The sequence below is a fragment of the Aythya fuligula genome, chromosome 5 (assembly GCF_009819795.1).
Source record: "Aythya fuligula isolate bAytFul2 chromosome 5, bAytFul2.pri, whole genome shotgun sequence".
NCBI lineage: Eukaryota > Metazoa > Chordata > Aves > Anseriformes > Anatidae > Aythya > Aythya fuligula.
The window spans coordinates 56,582,313-56,602,540 of record NC_045563.1 but is presented as its reverse complement, the minus strand read 5'-3'; the positions used below and the strand labels follow the sequence as shown (position 1 = coordinate 56,602,540).

At 47.8% G+C, this 20,228-nt stretch overlaps 1 protein-coding gene across 1 annotated transcript in view; it reads left to right on the top strand.

Annotated features, from left to right (window-relative positions):
- The first annotated feature begins 13,291 nt into the window (after positions 1-13,291).
- Positions 13,292-20,228, top strand: part of BDNF (brain derived neurotrophic factor) — a 48,896-nt gene continuing 41,959 nt past the window's right edge. The window contains exon 1 of the mRNA XM_032189040.1: positions 13,292-13,312. The gene's annotated coding sequence lies outside the window, so the exon portion shown is untranslated. The remainder of the gene's footprint in view (positions 13,313-20,228) is intronic.

The following is a 20,228-nucleotide window of genomic DNA, read 5'->3' as shown; positions in this document are numbered from 1 at the left end:
CAAAACCCGATTAAGAGTGATTTTGGTTAGACTGTTTTAAGCTCTTTTTTTTTTTTTTTTTTTTTTTTTTTTTTTTATGCTAACACCATTTAACTCAAATGTTTGAATGAACATCTGGAAGAAAAAACCCTGCAAGGATTTCCTCCTCTTGTTATGGATTCGATTCTGTTTGTCACCCTAGTTAAAAGCTGCAAGTTCCATCCCTCTACAGCTTACGAGGAATGCCTCCAGAAATCAGATGACATCGAGCTTCCCCACTATGTCTCAAGTAAGCAATCAAAACAGTACAGTTGATGTGGCCCAAAACTCACTTTTTTTTTTCTTTTTCCTAATTCAACAGGGAGGAGAACCCATTTATTCTCTCTGATTCCCTAGAACAAATGAGCTAAATAAACCCTAGGAAGAGACCCTCGTTCATCCCTCAGTAACACAAATTGTGGGTCCTGCTTCTTATCTGGAGCTTCAGATTGACACAAATAGCCTGAGCACCTTCACCACAGAAATCAGTGGGTGCTCTGCCGAGTACCTTGGGAGAAATGCAGATCTACCTTGTAATGAAATCTTCTTTTGTCCTCACATAACTTTTTATTTCCTAAACATTTTTTTTCTAATATTCATGAATACTCAGTTGAAGTATTTGTTATCATTTCTGGTCTGAAAACCAACATCATGATAAACGATATCTGATTGTGGCTTGGTATTTAACAGCCATTCTTCTTTCCTCGTGCCTTAGTTTCAGTCATTCTCTAGCTTTTGCCAAATCCTTCTGATGGTGTCATTATAAGCATTTAACTGCATTTATAACTGCAGTTGTTCTCAGGTGACTCCCACATACATGAAACTGATTTTTCTCTGAGCTTCAGGTGGTTCACCGATTCCCCTTTCCATTGTCAAAGTCCTTTCCTTTGGAATTTTGTACATTACTCTGATGCCAGCTTCAACTATCCCTCATTTTCTTCCTTTTGAATAAAACACTGAGTTGGTGAAATTCCAGTTTGTTATTCAATTGAAGTATTTAATTTATTTTAGGCTTGCACTCACCAAATACATTTCACTTCTCCCTGTGCTCTGCTACTGTCTTATACCTTCTCAGTAATGTTTTCCCAGGTTGTTTAAATCAGTGGTAGAGTATTTACACTTGTGCATGCATTTCTGAATTGCACACACGCACATCAAAAAGACTCTGCTGCACATCCCTGTTCTGTTAGAAGCAGACAATGCTGGTTACAGCCTATCCCAAAGCCAGGAAACCATACTGAAGATCCAGTCCCAGTTCAGGTTTCACCGTGCAGGTGAGTCAAGAGTATTTACACAGAGATGAGAAGAGTTACACCTGTACAAATTAATCTATGATCAAAACAGAGTATCTTAGAACAAGCCGTATTAATCTGTACAGCAAAATGGCTCTACATCTTTATATGGAAAGCTGCTATATTAAAAGGCATTAATTAAAAAAAAAAAAAAATCATAAAAATAAAACCACCCTTCTCTAGAAATTCTCATTTGCAAAATCTTCTGATTATTGTTGTCACCGAAAACCTGTACAGACCCTTCCAGAAGAGTACGCTGCATCCTTTCAGTTCCCAACAGCCTGTCCCATATTTATCCATTCTCCTGCTGCAGAAAGGTCTCACTCAATTTTCCAGGACTGGCTCTAGAAACACGCTGCCCAAAACACCACTGGAGATCTGGATGAAGAAATGAAGACTGAACATTTGAGCAAATTTGTTCTACTATGAAAATGCCCCAGATGTCCTACCATTACTGTAGCTATATTTTAGCAGCTTTTGTCCCAAGTGTGTAAGAAACATTGGCTTCATTAGTTTTATCAACTTGTCCATGCTTATCCCCAAGTTTCATGCTCACCTACCCCTGCATCTCTGTAACATTTAGCAATGAGCAGGCATTATTTGACCTTATAGTTACAAACAATTTTCTTCTTTCTCAGCTGACAACACTGCTTTGTTTTGTTCTTTTCATGGAAGGGGTTGTGTGACTTCAGTGCTGTTAACAACCATGGGGCTGCAGGCTGGATGGGGCGGCTGACTTTTGAGAGATGGAAATGAGAACAAGGAGATGGTTTTGGTGTGCTACCCCTTTCCTTCCTCCAGTGTTATAAGGGCACTGGCTAGTAGGAGCGATGTCTGGAGCAGAACAGGTGGGGTACCCAGCACATGAGGACTATTACCAGGTATTGTTCATGAGGGGCCAGCTGATCTCTAGCCTACTTGACAGCATGAGAAGCCTGCAAGCACTGTCACCACCCTTACAGGAAACAGGTGTAAGTGCTTGCAGGAAAAGGCTCAAGTGTACTCTGTTGACAAAAGTAAACGAGTGCTGGTGGTGGGGACATTCATACATATAAGCAGACAGAGCAGCAGTCCCCCAGGAATGCTCTTTTCTACAAGAGGTGACCCTTCAATGCTTTTAGCATTGCCACCAGCAGGTATGTTGAGCATTCCATGTCTCCTCATCTCTGTTTGTGTTAGGCTTTCTTTCTTAAACGCTGACTTAAGCAGTGAGCCAAAGCTGCAGCCTTCTTTTCATTGCTGGGAGCATTTTGTCTTGACTCTGCTCTTCTATTTCCTTAGGGCTCTTTTTTGTTCTTTTAAAAATATCTTAGTCTGCTCTGTTTCTGTGTTCAGCTGTAGCTTGTGTGTGTTTCCCTCAGCTCAGCATTGCAAACCAGTCCTGGCTTTCCTGAAAGCTGTCACTTCTGAAATGGCAGCAGCAGTAAGAGCTCAGTGGCTGCGCTAGCCGGCACGGAGGAGAGACAAGAGGATGTCTTTCTCTCTAGACTTTGTTCAGGTTAATGTTTCATCTGTCCACATTGACCAGTCTGACAAAGTCTGACTGTTCTCTCTTCTACTGCTTTGTTTTAGCAAAGTTTTAGCTGTTAAGTAGTGCCTTGACTGGAAGTGAACAAATAACCCCATGTTTTTCCTGTGTCTAGCACCTTTTTATTGAACACAACGAGAAATTAGATGTTACTTGTCTTCCACATAATTCCCCATGAATGGGCCTATAGTATGTATTGGCTACGACCCTAGTCTGCCGTACATGATTGCAAAAGAAAGGAAGACCAAAAAAAAAAAGGAAACCCGGGAAGCTTACCGTGTTGCTTTAATTCTTCTGGCCTCTGAAGAAAATGAACATAAGGAAAGGTGCCAAGTGGCCAAGGTAGCAAGGTAGTGCTGCTAAACCTGTGGCTTAGCTGTGTCCATTGAAGAGTTTAAAGACATGACATCTATAATGACAACTTCTCTTTGTGCAATTGTTTATTTGTGAAATTACCCTCACCTTTTGCAGTGGTCTTCAGAATCCAGAAGAACCACTGGAGCCATGCTGTCATGTGTTCCTAAAGAGGTCTCGCTGGGGTATCAGAAGATGTGAGCAGAAAAAGGAAGAAGCAGCAGCGCAGCTCCATTCCTAATCACAGGCAGCTCGAAGCCAGTGACACTGTGTGAAGTTTAAGGATGTAGGGGTTGTTTTCCTCGCCTCCATTGGCTTTGCTTTCATGTGATGTTAGGCTTTGTGTGATGTTAGAAACGTGTGGCCAGAGCCTTTCTTGTTTACACTGCTTGGGTAATCCACATGTGAAGCGTGTGTGAGGCTTTCTTGGGTAAAGCAGGAATTGCTTTAAATGGCACTTAAACCCATCTGTTTCACTAGAAGGGCCTTTCTTTTAAAGGGTGTAGGATATGTAAGTACATCTGTTTCTACTACCTTGAGCTAATTTGTTTCCCTCTCAGAAGAAGCAATAGGAAACTTCTGCACTCTGGTGTCCTGATGCTCACATCCTCCTACTCCCTGCACAGGACTACTCACACATCTCCAGAGGACATGGCTGGGGGCACATAGTCCCAATGTCTGGGGTGCTCTGGGTTGCTCTTGTGAAGCCAGGCTACAAGTAGCAGCAGGTCTTAGCACACGCGTGCGTGTTGAACATGCACAGGGTCTTGCCTTAATTTTGTCCACAGGCATGCAAGCGTGCGGGTGAGCTGCGTGCCAGCAGAGCCCTTCCCACACTACCCAGCACCGGAGGAGGAGCTCCTGCAGACATGCAGTGCAGCTGAGATATTTGGCTTCGTGATTTGTGGTGGGAGAAAGAGCCTCAGCACAGTCGCCTACTCATTTGGAGGCTCTAAAAACTGCCAGTACTGATGCCCAAAAAGCGTCTGCCCCCACACCCTCTGCTGCTGGTGTGACTCTTTATTTTATGCTGGGGGGACAAACAGCCCACTCCAGGGAGTCACTTAGCAGGAGGCATGGAAAAAAACCTCCTAGGTGACCATAAAGTGCACAAATAACACAGTAAAAATGGGGGGACTGGCTCTTCTGTTGGGGTCTTGGCCTGGGTTTCCAAGGACAGAGACACAACTCTTTCTCCAGCCGCAGGTTTTCACCTTAAACCCAGCCTTGATGCAGTCTTGAGATGTTAGCTCACCTGGATAAACCTCCGCTTGACAAACCCATCTAAAACAGGAGGACCATAGCTTTAAGCCCCCTGTATAGCCTAGGGAGCAGCATAGGTATATCTCCAGGGCATTTAATCCAACTTGGTTTGAATCACCCCTGGAGCTGTCTATCTCTCCCTATTGACTGAAGGGAGCCAGCGGCAATTGAATAAAATAAATCAGGATCTTAATCTCCATGCTTAATGAAGACACTAATATTTTCTTTGTTTAGCTTGTGTCTCCAGGCTCTGAGGGTTTCAGGATTGTTGCTGTCCCTCACCACATGGCTGTGGGGGTCTGATGCAGAGCAGCCCCAGCAAGCCAGCGTCTTGGTGTTGCGGCCACTCAGCCTCAACCTCTGGAGAAATTCCTGCAGGGCTGAAATTAATCAACATAGCAGAGTTTCTGGCTTAGGTGAATGCAAGAGGAGCAGGGTAAATAGGAAAAAGAGAAAAGGAAAATAGGGTTTTGTTTTGTAGATTTGGGGGAGCACCTTCCCCTAGCCAGGGTCCCTGAAGCCAGGGGAAGTGAGGGGACGCAGCCTGGTCCCAGACAGAGCTCAGTGGTATGGGAACCACGAGATGCTGCTGCCCTTGCGGGCTTAGGACTTGTGGCTGTTCACACATATCCGTTTGCTTGCATTGGTTTGACCAAGGTCTTATAAAGCCTCCCTGGCTCCCTCTGCTTTTCACTGTGTATATGCCCCAAACAGGAGAGGGAAAAACACATATTTTAATTGAGACACAATTTTGCATGATCTGCTGGGCAGGAAGCTAGCAACTCTCCTGCTCACGCTGATGCCTTTTTCCACCGGGCTCTAGGCTGAAATATTTCCTGGCAAAATGCCCGATAAGCCCCTGGGACCTGTCTGTCACTGCATCCCCAGCCACATGTGGATGAAGGTGCCAGTCACACGTGGGTGCTGTCTTCCAGGGCTGTGCTCCTTCCTCGACCCCTAATACGATGAAGTGAGTTTTAGCTTTTCCCACCCCCAAAAGCTGGAGGAGATTGATTTTTATTTTTTTTTTCTTGCAGGACTCTTCAAAGCTTTTCCTGAAGTGTGTTCCTCAAAGCCCTGGAGAAAGGGGCAGGGTTAAGGGGAATTAAAAGAATATATATATTTCATTGGGTTTTCTTGACATCGATCATATATTTTCTGAATGAGAACTGCTGTATAGTGACATTTATGGCATCAGCATTATGTGTCTGACATCCTACAGAGTAGCAATTCCCTTAGAAAAGGCTTGTGTGTCTGGAAAGCATTTCCTCCCCTTAAACTTCTTAATAGACGGTGTTTGCTTGATGCTTGGGTGTACACATTGAATCCTTCTTGTTGTCAGTCACTGGGGAGCTCCCAGAGGCACCAAATAACTCCGGGCACTGCCTCCCAGGCTTCTGGCACGACAGGCCCCGTGTGCTTTCCTGCTAAACAGGGAGATTAGCAGAGCCTAGGCAGAGCTGGCTCTTTCTCCCTGAAAGAGGGTTGTTTTGCACTGGGAAACCAAGTCTTTATGAATCCGTGAGTTTCGGAGGCTTGAAGAGGAAGCTGTGACTCTGAGCTGTCTCCGCTCCCAGCAGAAACCTGATCTTGCACACCTCCTTCCATTGCATAATGCTGGTAGACTAGTCTAGATGTGACTCCTCGTTGGCAGAACTCATCTTTGCTCCTGGTACAGGAGGTGAAGGGATAACTGGAGACTCATCTCTAATTAGAAAAGCCTTCATTTTACTCCCTCTAAATAGACTTCAGGAGAAATCTGGCATTTTCAAAGAGGGGGGAGAAAGAGTCAGAATTTGCAGAAGACTGTCAAGCATAATTAGAACTTGGCATATATTTACAGACGTCAGAGGGATGTTGAGACAGCTTGCAAGCAGCATCCCGGGCCTGGCTGCTGTGAGGGCAAAGACTGGGAGGAGCTGAGCAGCAGAAAGCTGTGGCAGAAGCTGGTGCTTGCCAGCTTCTGGGGTCCACTCGGGGGTACGTGAGCAGTAGGCGTTGCAGCTGGGGAGACCTTCAGTGGGACAGGATTCTGGTGGAAAAATGCCAGTCTGGGTGAAATCAGGACATCTGATAAATTCTTAGAGATTTGGCTGCCTAGGTCAGTCTATGGGGTAGTGAAGTGGGGAAAAAATGTTTCATTCTGACAACACAAAATTTATGTCAGGATTCCTTTAAAGTAAATGTTATTTTTCTTAATTTTTAAATATAAACTTCTTAGCCAGCTGAGGTTTTTATTGCTGATTTTAAACATGTACTATAGTTCCATTTTAGAAATGATTACGTGGGGTTAACCTAATCTGCAACACGTATCTTGGGCAACTCCTTGATAAAGCAAGAATTTGTCTCATGCGCCACTGCAGCCGGTTGTGTATTTTTGTTGGTTTCTGATTAAGCAAATGTGTGAAATTCAAAACAGGAGTGCTGACAGCTATTGTACCGATCGGGGAATAGTGAAACACACGGGCTCTGAAAATAACAATATAACGTCTTTCTGCACTTGGTGAAGTGGAGGCTGCCAATTGACAGCCTGTGGCCCAGACGCAGCCTGTTCCTGAATGTTTTACTTCTATTACATCGTAATAGAAAGTTTCTTGTCCATTAAGCTAGCCGATAAGCTGGGCATGCTGGCTTAGCTGGCTGGAGGTAAATCCCAACTTCCCTATGTTTTTTGGTATGTAACTTTTGCAAGCGAGATGGGGAAAATACAGGGATGTAAAGGCATTAAAGGAGTGTAGAGGAGAGGCCTGTCATGCCTCCAGTTCTAGGCAGCAGGAGTTGCCCCAGCCAGCAGGGCTGCTCACCTGCACCTCTGGGATCAGTCATCCTGATCATGGGTGGCATGCTTGTTAAGTCCCACAGCTGCAATATCAGCCCCATTCTCGTGTTGCTGCCCACCTGCCAGCATTTCTGACCCTTTCTTAACTCTTCTCAAGAAACAAGCAGCAGGTAGGAAAGGCCAAGTGTGAAACTGCCAACAGCCTTTCCTCTTTGCAAGGGTGCAGGGTCTTTCCCCAATGTTGTCCTGGCTGGTCTGGGTGGCAGACGGGGTGGTCACAGCTACTTTTTTGTTGACCGGTGCCTTCCCTTGGTGTTGGTGGCATTTGGTGGTCACAGATGAGATGTTTTCTATGCTTTCTCACGGGGTAGGAGCCCAGGATGGCTGCTGTGTTGGCTGCCCGGTTATCATGGTGTGATGCACCTGGAGCATAAAGCTAGTGCTGGGAGGCTGTTGGTGCCCTGCCGTACCTGGGAAGGAAGACTTACAGAATATGACCTCTTGCAATGCTGTTTTGGAAGGGATCCCTCGATTTCCTAGGTGTCCCAGCCTGCATACCCTGCCACGCTGCTCCCTTACCATTTGTGTGGTGTGCACATCACACAGCACGCTGCCTCGTGGCACGAACTGCAGCTACACCAGTAAACATCAATAAAAATAAATCCTTAGGGGGTGAGGTTGTCAGTACCATAGGGCTCCTGCCACATCCTGCCCTGATGGGGTCCCGGGACCCCTAAGGCTGTTCCCAGCACCTGGCTCCAGCCAAGCAATCTCTGCCAAGGAAGCCGTGTGGCCCTCACCCACTGGAGCCGCACTGCAAAAGCACGCTTTAAGGAAGACACGTTTTTTTCTGTGTAAATTCCCTAAGATTCTCTGAGTGGCTAAACTGAGCTAAAACCATTTCTCCTTTCGAGGCGTTTCACGTCTTAATGCCTGGACAGAGGTGGGAGGGACTCGCTGCCTCAGCCGGTGTGTAGGCCAAGCTGCGTGGCCGTGCCTCCAGCTCACTGATGGTTACCCGCCAGGAGTCTGGGCACGTTGTGGGGAGCAGGATGGCCTCTCCCAGAGCATCTGAGGTAGCACAGTCCCTCAGGTGGCAGCAGGTGGGTGAACTGTGCCCAGCCGCTGCGGTGATGGCCACCAGCTGTGCTGGGCAGCTGCCCCGCATCCTGCACCGCAAGCAGCCAGAGCACACGTTACGGAGTTGTGGGGAGCAAACTTTGTAAATGTGCATTGTCATGGAGACAGTATAGATCAGCTGAAGGAGCATATGGTTCTTTACTCCTTCGAGCTATCACTGGAAGGAGTAGACTGGGGAATATATTTAGTGTTTTCTTTTCAGTGGATGACTAAAGATAAGGAAATAAAATTAGTTTGAGAAAATCCTCCTCCTTTTCTATGGGAAGTTGGCTGCTCTTCACTCTGCATTAGAAAAATATTACTGAGATCTCTTGTTTTATAGTTGATCGCTGGCAGGCATTTTGGAAAGGTCATATCTGAGAGTTGCTCTTCACAACTGCCTGGAAAAAAAAAAAAAAAGTACCTTTTTCTTCAAAATTATATGAATTTGTTCTTAAAAGAAGGGTCTGTGTGTGATCTTCAGAGAGAAAAGACAGCTCCTCCTTAAAAGAGGACTTTTGGTCACAACTCTACGTTCTTGTCCACTGCAGGATCACTTCATAGCCTGGCTTCGAGCCTGTCAGCAGCCACGGAGGATCCGATGCTGGCACAGTGCATCAAACACCAGCCCCACTGCCCGCCCTATTCCCTGGGGGAAGCCCTGGGCTGCCCCACAGCCCTGCTTGGGAGAGCAGTGGAGGTTTTCCGGGGGGGGCTGGTAATTTGCTTTAGTGGGGCCATGTGGAAGTAAGGAGTCCCTTTGTCCCGCAGGGTTTGATGGAGATGCACTTGGCTAAAAAAAGATAGTGAAATTGTGGATGATGTCACCATTTCTCAAGAAAAGCTTTGTTTTAGGAGGAAAAAGGCATTCTTTTAAGAAACATACAAAAGTGTCGTGCAAAAATATTTGACCAGCTTTATGCATACATTAATGAGCAACTGGACCACTGTAGATCATACAAGTTGGACAACAGAGATGAATATCTAATTACACTTCTTCAGCAGCCAGTCATCAGACAGGAACAGCATGAGTATAATTCACTCACTAATTAACATTTCAAGTGAACAGTGGATTATTCTATGCCTTTATTTGTGCTCAGAAAGGATGGCCTGACTGCAGCATCCCAGCTGGACTTACTTGAGGCAAAACATTCCCCTTCCCAGGCTGAGCCCCATGGCTCAGGTGGAAGAAGAAGATAGGAAATTCCTTCCACCTGGTTGCGGTCTGCTTGCAAACAGTTATAATCTTCCCCATCATGTACTGGTTAGCATAGTATCTTAGGAATTTCAGGGCTGATGCAAAACCCTCTCTGTCAGGAGAAAATGAGGCACAGGTAGAAGGGATTGGCCGGAGCAGCAGCACACTGTGAGGACTGCAGGGTGGCCCAGCCTGGTCCTGGCTTCCCTGGCTCTTGACAGACCTGCCTTGGAACCTTTTCCCTGGTGCTCATGTTAAGAGAAGCAGCAAGCAGCCTCCTGAAGGTGCCCGTCACAGGGCAGAAGGAAGCCGTGCAAACATTTGGAAATTTAATCAGGAGCTGCGCCAGGAAGGGAGGGGGGTTGTACCAGTAGGAAGGTGCTGTCTGCAGATTTTTAGCCATTGGGGGGCTGCTCCAGTCTTACATTGCTGTCACAGGTAGAGAAGCTGGAGCTGCAGAAGGGGACAAGGGCAATGTCATGTAGATCTGATGGGTGTGGGGTCCTGAGCAAGCTGCTTCTCTGGGTGAGACCTCGTCTGCCTGGCCAGAGGGAGGAGAGAAAAACACAGCAGCAACAACAAAACAAGAATAGCTTTGGCCATGATTCAGCACATGCAAATCTGACTTTACAGGGACAAGTGTTTTGGTGGATTGTGACATCTGTGCAACTTCCACCTCAAAACCGTTTTGTACTCAGTCTTTTTTTGGTTGCAAAATTCTCTAGTTTGGTGTAAATTGTGCTACAGACTGCTAAACCAGAATGCAAAATAAGACATTGATAAGGCTGAGAAGTCGAGCAACCAAAAGAGGGGAGATGCTTGAAATAACACGGCCAAACATTTGAAGTTTGTCCAAATTTCCCCACATGCAAAAACCTGTATTTTTAATGGGACTTATTGCTTCTTAATGAGTGATGTTATACACCAAACAGCATGCATGTATTCCGCAATACGTAATGTAATTTGACAGTTTTAACCACGTGTGTAATTAGTGATATTGACTTGGTAATGGTAACACTGAGAACTACTTTTGCCGGCGCTTCGTTACATTAAATTGAATCTTTCCCAAGGAGGAAAATCTAGGAGGCACTAGTCAGTCACTGACTCACTCTCAGCTGCCTCTTTGCTAAACCCTGAATGTATGCCATAGTAAGTTATTTGTCACAGTGACTCAGCATTGTAGGCTCCTTTTTTAATTTCTCTCTCTCACCACAGAGCCAAGAAAATCTCCCACCTCCCCATGCCGTATGCTACTGAGATTGCAGTTTGTATCATCGGCCAGAGGATAACAAATTTAAGTTTGTGCTGGGAGCCTTATAAGGGCACTAACACTTGCGTGCGGGTTGCACGTCACGACGGCAAGCCAAGAAGAGGTGCCAATAATAGATCCCGGTGTTTGTGCATCGCGCAGTGACTATTTGTGCCGTTGGTGGGGAACGGAGCGATATGCCAGACGGCCAAGTGTTTCATTTCGCCCGAGTCACGGGGCTGGTCCCCAGCGAGCCCTGGCGCGGGCGTGCGGCCCCGCTCCCGCGGAGCCCAGCTGGTGGCTGCCGTGGGGAGAGGAGCCCACGCGGGTCTGCCCCATGCCCTGCCTTGCTGGGACGTGCAGCAGCGGCTGGGCAAGGACGGTGGCGGGGAGGAAAACAGCCAGTGGTGCCCGTGCCCATGGAGGCACAGGAAGGCAATGCAGCACGGCTGTCTCTCTCTGCCAAATGCTTCCTCATGGCATCAGTGTGTTTGCTCAGTTAATGACCTGTTTTCCTGCTGCTCTCTCCCTCAGGCCTTATTGGCCACAGGTGTGACCTGTGGAGAATTTGCAGCGCGGGCAAGGCAGCCACGCACTGCCATGGTGACTGAGGTATGGGGGTTTGCTTGGCACAGCTTGGTCTGTGCCTCGCCAGCGTGAGCAGGGTGAGCAGCCAGCAAGGTTACCCCATCAGGGGCTGAAGGTGGGGAGGGGGCTCCTGTCAGCAAAGATTCACAAACTCTGAGTGGGGAATGCTTTTGGAAGATGGGTTTTTGCAGTCACAGCCGGTACATCTGGCCAGAGGATGTTTGAGTGAAGTTTGAATCAAATCCATCCATTTCCTTGGTGTAACTGTGGCTCTAAATTAAAAATTAATGCAGCTAATGAAGGAAGACCAAAACATTCCCACTTTTTGCTCTATGTGATGGGCAACAATAGAAGGGGGAGAAATGATTAATCAAGTTACAGATGTATTTGCACGCCTACAAATGGAAGCCTAAAGGACACTGCCCTCTTCCCAAGCTGTTTTATGACCAAGTTGTGCTCGCAGGTCAGAAAACCGAGAAATCCCACGGCAGGCAAGAGCAGCTCCCTCTGCCTGGTCAGGAGAGCCGCGTGCCAGGCAGCTGGGAGCCCCTGAGCTCAGATGTGCTTCCAGCACAGCTGGGAGTGCCACACAGCATGCCAGGCCCGGCTCTATTTCCTAGCCAGAACTGTACACAATTAAAATGGTTGCACCTTATGCTCAGTGTTGGGGCTCCAGCACTGGTCAAGAGGATGGCGGGATGGCTGCGCTCCTCTCCCTGGCGGATAACAGGGTTTCAACTGCTGGAGGTTTAAGGACCACTTTCTGTGACGGCGAGGATGGAGCGAGCTCTTGCAGGTGACATGCAGTCCATCATGAAGCCTCCCAGACCACCTCCGTACCAGGTAGTAGTGACCACGCAGCTCAGTGGAGGTGTGCAGGTGCTGCTTTTCCGCCGAATCCACCCAGCTCCATCCTTCCTAATTACTCGCGTGTTTATTTAGGAGGACACTTGCAGTGGGTGCGAAAGTCAAGTGTAATGGCCTGTGGATGCAAAGGTGATGTTTGCTTTGTGCCAGCTGGAAAGCTAGGTGAGCTGCAGGCAGTTGGAGGTGCCTTGTGGTCAGTGAATTCCCCACCTGAGCCTTGTCGCAGGGCCGTGGGTTGCTGGGCTCTGCTGAAATGCCGCCTGTAGAGTTCTCGGGGAAATGTTCTGAGGCCAGGAGAAGAGTAAATAACCTGCCAGCCTTGAAAACCTCAGCTGCGCATGCCCACCTGAATGTCAATACGTGTGTGTATATATAGATGTGTATTTGTCACCACTGCATTTTTTCCATTGTATATGCAGCGCTCTCCCGGTGTCTGTGATGTTGGATATTGCAAGCGTCTGGCTATGCAGCACTGGGTCTGAAGCTAAGAGGCAAAGCAAAACATCCGAGACATGTTACTGAAATAGTGATCAAAACCAAAAAGTTGGAATCCCAGGTTGCTAAAATGTTAGAAATAGTTGTGTCAGGTCTTGGAACAGGCTGTTTTCTGAGGATGCTTATTCACAGCCCTCCTGGTGGGGAAACAGGTGAAAATTCAGAGTTTCTCCAGCACTGAAGCAGTATGCTGGCAGGGGTCTGGGGTGTCCCCATGCCCAGAGCCGCTGGCTTCCTCTTGTGCCTGCAAACTCCCGTCTGTCCCACTGAGTCAGCCGGCAATGCCGTGGCAACGTCGAATGTTCCTGTCTTTCTTTGCAATGCTCAGGCATCTTATTCTGGGAACTACTGACGTTACGGAGTCTTCTGTGATCAGAAGTCCCAACTGTAGTGATACTTTCTCATTTGTCCATTTCATCTGATCTTTCAGCTGGAAGCATATAGAGTTCAGGAACTAGCTGCGTAACCAGTCACCTTGTGAATACAGAGGCGGCACCACAGGAATTCTCTTTCTGAAGAAAACCAAGACAACGGACTTCACGTTGCTGTTGGGACTTCAAAGGTACCATTGGCTTGTTATTTTTACTATTTTGTAATTTCTAAGCATTTTTTGGAAACTGTTTTATGTTTTATAAGTGGCAAAATATTTTTAGGATTTTTTTTCCCTCTGATTACTGACTAGAGCCACAGCAATGTTTGGGAAGACAGGGCTCATCTCTTCCATCAGTGAGTGAAAAATTGCATCTCTCTGGTGACGTCCTCAGAAGTAAGACTCTGCTTTGTGTATGTGATGGGTGGAAGTGACCTCTTGGAGAAGTGAAAGTCAAAGTAGGAAAACGTTGCACCAAATCCCTAAGCTCCAGCAGTGCTGATGTCTGGGACTTGTACCTACGAGCACGTTTCCATTTGAAAATTTTAATGGTTTTTCTGTTTACTGATGCTGCCTCTACAAGAGTGGAGCTCAACAAAAACCCATAAGATTCCCTAATAAAATGATAAAAGTGTACATGATAAGGACACAACAGAATCTTGAGTCATTGACCATTCCCTCAGTTTTCTTGTTTTGTCCTCTTTGCTCCCCCAAGGTGACAAACTTCCCATGGCCCTGAGGCTCCCGGTCACTCACCCCGGACAGGCTTTGGTTCACCTCCTGCCCGTTACCACCAGTCCTGTCATAAGGAAAGGGCATGAAATTGTGTCGAGGGAGGGGCGGGCAGGACATGAGGCAAAGTGCTTTTACCGTGAGGGCAGCTACATGCTGCAGCAGGCTTCCTGGCGAGGGTGCTCCTCAGCAGAGGTGGTGGTGGAGGCTGGGTGGGCTGCTGCCGCCTGGCTTCACGTCTTCTCCTGCACAGGCAGAAGTGTCTTGGCTGTGCCTTTGCAGCATGAGGTGGCACTTGTCCCGTACTGACGTTCAGCTCTGTGGACAAGATCTCTAAATTAGATGTGCTGTCAGCGTGTTTTGCGATGACAAAACAGGCATCGGCTTGTAAACGCAACCTTGCGCTTGACTTTGCAAAGAACTGCAGGGCATGCAGTCAGAAAGCGTGGTTTCAAGCTCTTTGTTTTTCTCCATTTGATTACCTGTGCTGTTTTTACAGCGACTGAAAGCTGAAATCAAATGGACAAATCACCTGGCCTTAAACTGTGCTGACAGGACCCTGCAATGGCCACCTCAGCCACCCTGTGGCCAGGTCCTCGTAGCAGGCCTGGGCTGACACACCACAGTTAATGCATGCTTGTGGGCTGGGAAGGCTGGCTGGGGTGTCCCTCCTGAGTTTTTTCCCATTATTTCTAGGCATAGCCAGGCCGCAGCTGCTGCCAACACTAGCACTTTGTGCCCAGCTGAAGGCCTCAAATCAATTTTTGTGAATAAACAACCTGGAGAGGCAGCTTTTCCACTTCAAATGTTTAGAAACTGAGGCACACAGATAAGGAAACTCCTCACCTGTGCACATAAGGGATTACAGCGCTCAGGTCTTTTAATTTCCAGTTATGTTCTCTGGCTACAAGCCCTCAAGAAAAGTCCATTTTGGCCTGACTTGCAGGGACGGCTGCTTTCAGATGGGATGCAGCTGCCAGTCTGTCACATACAAGATGCTGTGGGTGCTGAGCTGTTCTCAAACAGCAAAATGGGAGGAAGGGGAACATGGCGAGGTCCGGGAAGTGGTGAGATGCAGCAGGCACCCTGGGATGCTGGCCGGGCAGGGGACGCTCCCTGGCTAAAGCGTGCAGACCACAGGAGCTGTGCTTCTAAATACCTGTGATAAAATGGGCATCCCAACGCTCAGGAGGAGAGATTACCTCAGCTAGAGTTGAGCTTATGGATGCAGCCCTCGGTCATTGGGCAGCTTTCATGTCGGATTGATTTTCCTGTGCGTGAGGCAGGTTTGCTTCCTCACGTGGCAGTGTTGTTTGGTGGGCCGTGGGTTGATCGACCCTTCACCGCTAACGCTGTCACCCTCTAATAAAGGCATTGATTTGTAGCTTTGGGCTGGGATACCTGGGACAGCTGTCACTCTGCCCTGAAGTCATAAATCCTCGTGGCCTTCCTCATCTGCCAGTCCTCCGTGATTAAAGCGAGAGCTCCTCTGAGCGATGAATCACCAAGGCTCATAGGCGTTTGCGAGCCGCGCTACTGCTGCAGCCCACTCTGTGTGTTGTCCAGGCACCGTTTGCCTGACACAAACAATAGATAAGATGTCAAACATGCGGAATTGCTCTGGAAGGAAACAGCAATGATCTCCTCAGCTCCAGGTTTCTTATTTCCTTTTAAGCTTGGAAATTAAACGTGGGGGTTCTCCAAAACTAACACAAACACTCGGGTGGTTGGCAGTTTCCTTTATTTGTGCATATAAAACACGTTTCGGTGCAGCAGGAGGAGAGATGCCATTAATACCTAATACTAAGCATGCAAATTACTACTGGATTTTGTGTAAGCAATTTAGAGCCCGTTGGTTTTTTTCCGCAGTGCTCCCTTCTATTTATCAATTTCTTCCCTGTACCTCTCTGCTCGCCTGTGTCTTCATTCATCATTCATTTACACAGCCATTCAGAGCATCAGAAACCAATTTCCTCCCTGAACCTGGTCCTGTACCAAAACAAGGCTGCCCCGCATGCAAGTGATGTTATGAAGGTATGTGCTGTTTTGAGCAGAGGAGTGTGTAGCAGGAGGTGGATTAAGACTAAAAAGGAGCCAGAACTCTGTGTTTCTTGGAATAAGTCTTGTTTTGAGCTCAGCATCCCTCCACGACAGAAAAATAGATGCTTTCCACTTTGTTCTCCCACATAGCTTTACAAACTGTCGTCAAGTCGTGCGTCAAGGGATTGGACACTGAAGTTGGTCTCGCACTTTTGTTCTCCTCTGGCTCCCGAGTCCCCTGTGTCTGTCTCTGCTCAGAAAAGTCACCTGGCCCCAGCCCACCCAACAAGCAGCTGGCGAGTGGCTCCCGATGCCGCGTGCTGCTCTGCCGCTGAATCACTGCCTTGACTGAGATCCAAGGGCCCCACTTCACACTCCCTCCAGGGCGTGCATGCATGTGCGTGCAAGCACGCCACAGGCAACCCGGGCATCAGCCCTGGCTGCAGATAGCACACGTAAATCACCAGTGGTGTTGCACAACCGCTGCGTTATACCCGTGCAAATCAGTCAGTCAGCTCACCTGCGCGAGCGCTTGCTCCCGTGCCTCTGCCCTGCAGATCGGACCCAGGCGCCCTGTTCATGGTTGCAGCCACCCAGCACCTCTGTGAGGTAAGGAGCTCGTGGATTTCCTTGTGTCTTCTCAGAGGTGGCTTGTTGGGGAACTTGTTGGGCATGGGTTGGTTTTGGAGTAGAGTTTTCATGAGCTGTCCAGGCTTGTGTTGCTTGTCCCTGCCTCTCACTGGCACCCGCGTCCTCCCACGGGCTGTGTGTGTGTAGGAGGGGAAGGTGAGGGGCTGTCAGGTTCACACAGGTGTGGTGGCTCTTACATCCTGCACTGCTCTAGGTTTACAGAAAGAAGCACTGTAACTGCTTTGTACTTAACCACTGTCATGGACAATGCACACTGCAATGGCAACGTGAGAAGACCTTTACAAATCTAGCCATAAATGACTTGTGGGAAATAATGATCATGTCTTAAAATTGTTGCTATCAACTTCATTTTTTATTTTTTTTTTTTGGATGTTGCTTTGCTTCTGCTAGGAGTGAACTAAAATACTGTCAAGGTGTTTGTCTCAGGCCCTTCTCTCATGGTCTTGCTTACTCCTGTAACCCAGTGAGAGCCACACATGTGAAGGGATCAGATCCATAAGAGAGCGTGTCAGGGATGTGAAGTTCTCCTGACTTTTTCCAGCCTATCTCATACCAAATGATCTTCCCAGCCACGTTCTCACTGTATCACCCCTGCTAGCACTTCTCCAGTACGTGGGTTTCAGGTATCCCTCTTTAACTTATAGGAAATGGGGAGCTGAGCAAGAACACGCGCTGTTGCCCTCAGCCATTCTGTAATCTGTAGTTTTTATTCCCAATATCATCATACTTCTCATGTGTTTTGTAACCAGTTTTAGCATGCATATAAATGCTTATGGGTGCATATAAATGTGTTATTCCAGTACATTTTGTGTGTACTGGGGGGTTGGAAGCAGCAGGCCAGCATGATGTCTGGCTTTTCACACTGGGACGTAATCCTCCTGGTTTGTGTTGCCACAGACCTCCAAGCCAGAGCTGCCCTGCCATCCCCTCAGGTGCTAACCCGTCCTTTCCTCTACCCCTGCAACAGCACGGCCCAGCATCCCTGGCACTGGTGGGGACGCGGGGTGGTGACAGGAGCCGTGCCCTGCCTGCTGCCCTCCTGTGAGCGTGTGGCAGCGCTCGCTGGAGCACGGCCGCCTCTCCGTGAGGTAAGCCTGGAAAGTCTCGTCTCAATACCAGCCTCAACCGCTGTGGGAGGAGATATGGGTTGGGAGGGCTGGGATCCAAGCGAGAGGCTCTGATTTCAATCTCTTCCCAAGAATTCCGTTCTGTGCCACAGGCAGCACCTGGAGACGCCTGCTCTCACCTGCGGTCCAGATGTACCCGAGGTGCCCAACCTCCAGTGTGCTGGTGGCCCCTGCCTCTCCCCAGGAGGTGCTGCAGCGAGTGTCACAGCACTTGCCGCTGTCCCCTGGCCTGACCCCATGCTGCTGGGGCCAGCCAGCCCCCACAGGACGAGGGCCACATGTGCCACTTGCTCCTGGGGGCACGCAGGCAGCTGCTGAGGAACAGCAAGCCGTGCCCCCCGCAGGGTGCACGGAGGGCCAGCCACAGAGCCTCCCCCCCCTGCATTTATCTGCTGCATGTGGCTGTACGTAGGAATGGACCTCGGTGCTGCTGGACTTCAGAGCTGGTTATCTGTCGGCACTTTGGGGCTGTTTGTACTGGTAAACGTATGTGGCAGGAAATAAGCTCTACTAGTGGCTCTCAATGGTAGAAACCCTTTGCCATAATGAAGGATGAGGTGCAACTAGTATTATTCAATTAGCATCATTTAGTTATCAGTGCAGACAAGTAATGGCTGGAGTGGCTTGAACAGTTTTAGTTGCCTTTGCTTCTCCGCTGTGCCTGTGAGAAGAGCAAGGCAGGGCAGACAGATCCCAGCCCGGTGCCACTTGGCTCAGCCCCATGAAGCCACACAGCTGTGTCAATCCAGAGCAGCTCAGAACTCAGCCTGCACTTCTCAAATCACATTCAAGGCTTTTTCGGTGGCTTTATGTTGTTAATTAACCATGCAGCGGTTGTTTGAATCATTTCGTCTTACCCTTGTTGTTGTGTTTCTCTACTCTTTGAGAAGATACGTTAGGCCAATACCCAAAATATATTTTTGAAAGAGGCTGGGTGGTGAAGGAAGGTGTCACATTAGGATCAGGTGATTTATATGCTGCTGATTAAGTTTAAATAATTGAAAAGTACTGGTATTCTATGACTTTCTTCTTACCTACTTACTCGCGATTAATCATTTGTTTTTCAGCCTACAGTTTTCATTCTAGATTTTGCTCCCAGATTTTTCCTCCAGAGTTCAGCCACGTACTTTAGATTTACTAGGGATTACTCTTAAACATGGCATGTCGAAAGATTTGTGAGAAACTTGAGAATAAGATAAATGTGAGATTATGAGAGACAGCATCTTCACGGCAACTGTATCTTTCAGACAGCAATCAGACCCACTGAAAGGCAGGGAAACCTTAGGCCAAGTTTCAGTTCAGTCTCACGCAACTGAGCAGACCTCAGAGACTGAAATTACTAATAATGATAGTCATCTGGAGTTTTCCTGAGAAATAATTTGAAGTGATCTTTATTGTACTTATCTGAATCTTCACACCTCCCTTCCCTGGTACTATCTGGGTTACCTTCTCACACTGGAAAACAGGCTCCACGAAAAAATGAGTCACCAATAAGAGATGGGAAAACATCGACATATATCATCAGCTCTCCAGGCCCGCTCTTTGTCCCAAGTGCTGACGGATTAAAAGCCTGATGGCCGAGGGAAGGCTGGCAGGGCGTGCAGGTGAGGCACCGTGGGGGATGAAGGATGCGTCCACAGCACGGCTGGGCTTGGGCACTGCAGACGATGCCTCGAAGGGCATGGGCTGTGGGCAGAGAGCAGGCACGGGGCAAGGAGCATGAGCACCCCAGCCATGAGCACAAGAAGTGCGCTGTAACCTGTGGGTAAACCCCTAGGGTGGGTGGTGCAAGTCCAAGAGGACTTAAAGCAAGCTGGAATATCTGGTCACTGCTCTCTGCCAAAGCTCTGCTTCTCCTTCTGATTTACGTACGAGTTGAACAACGAGCACTGTTATAGCCCTAGATTAATAATTGCTCCTTGCCAGTGTTTTGCAGATAGGCAGTAGGAACGACTACATATCCTTGATGTTATGATACAAATACTTTTCCATGGATCTCTTCCCAGTGTCAAGTGATATACCCAGTGGGTACAGAGGAAGAGTCATTATATACTTCTTAGAAAAAAGTGTCGGGACTGCCAAACCTTGACCGGCATTATTATTGTGGGCAAACTGCTCAGGGAGTGAGCTGCAATATCGGAGCCATTTACTGGCAGTTTAAATGTTCTCTGCCTCAGTTTTTCTTTTTGTAAAATGGACACAAAAATGTCCTTCAAAACTGTAATGATCAGTTTGCATTTATGAAAGACCTGAGATCTTTGCATGAAATCCAATAATTGGATGTGATATTCTAAACTGATGAGGAGTGTATGCTGTACAGACACAGGGATAAGTTATTTGCATAGTTTTGTGGAAATAGGCTTAGCAGTGTGATTGCCCACCAGTAATCAGATCGGTAAACTACAGTAGGATGTGATCTAGCCCATACCAAGAGAAACACCCTCATTACATCCAGCAGATTTGTGGTTTTCCCTTTTTCCCATATCTCTGTAGTTATGCAATTTTCACTGAAAAATCACAATTTACAGTTGTGCTTCAAAGTATTTATTCTTAACTAT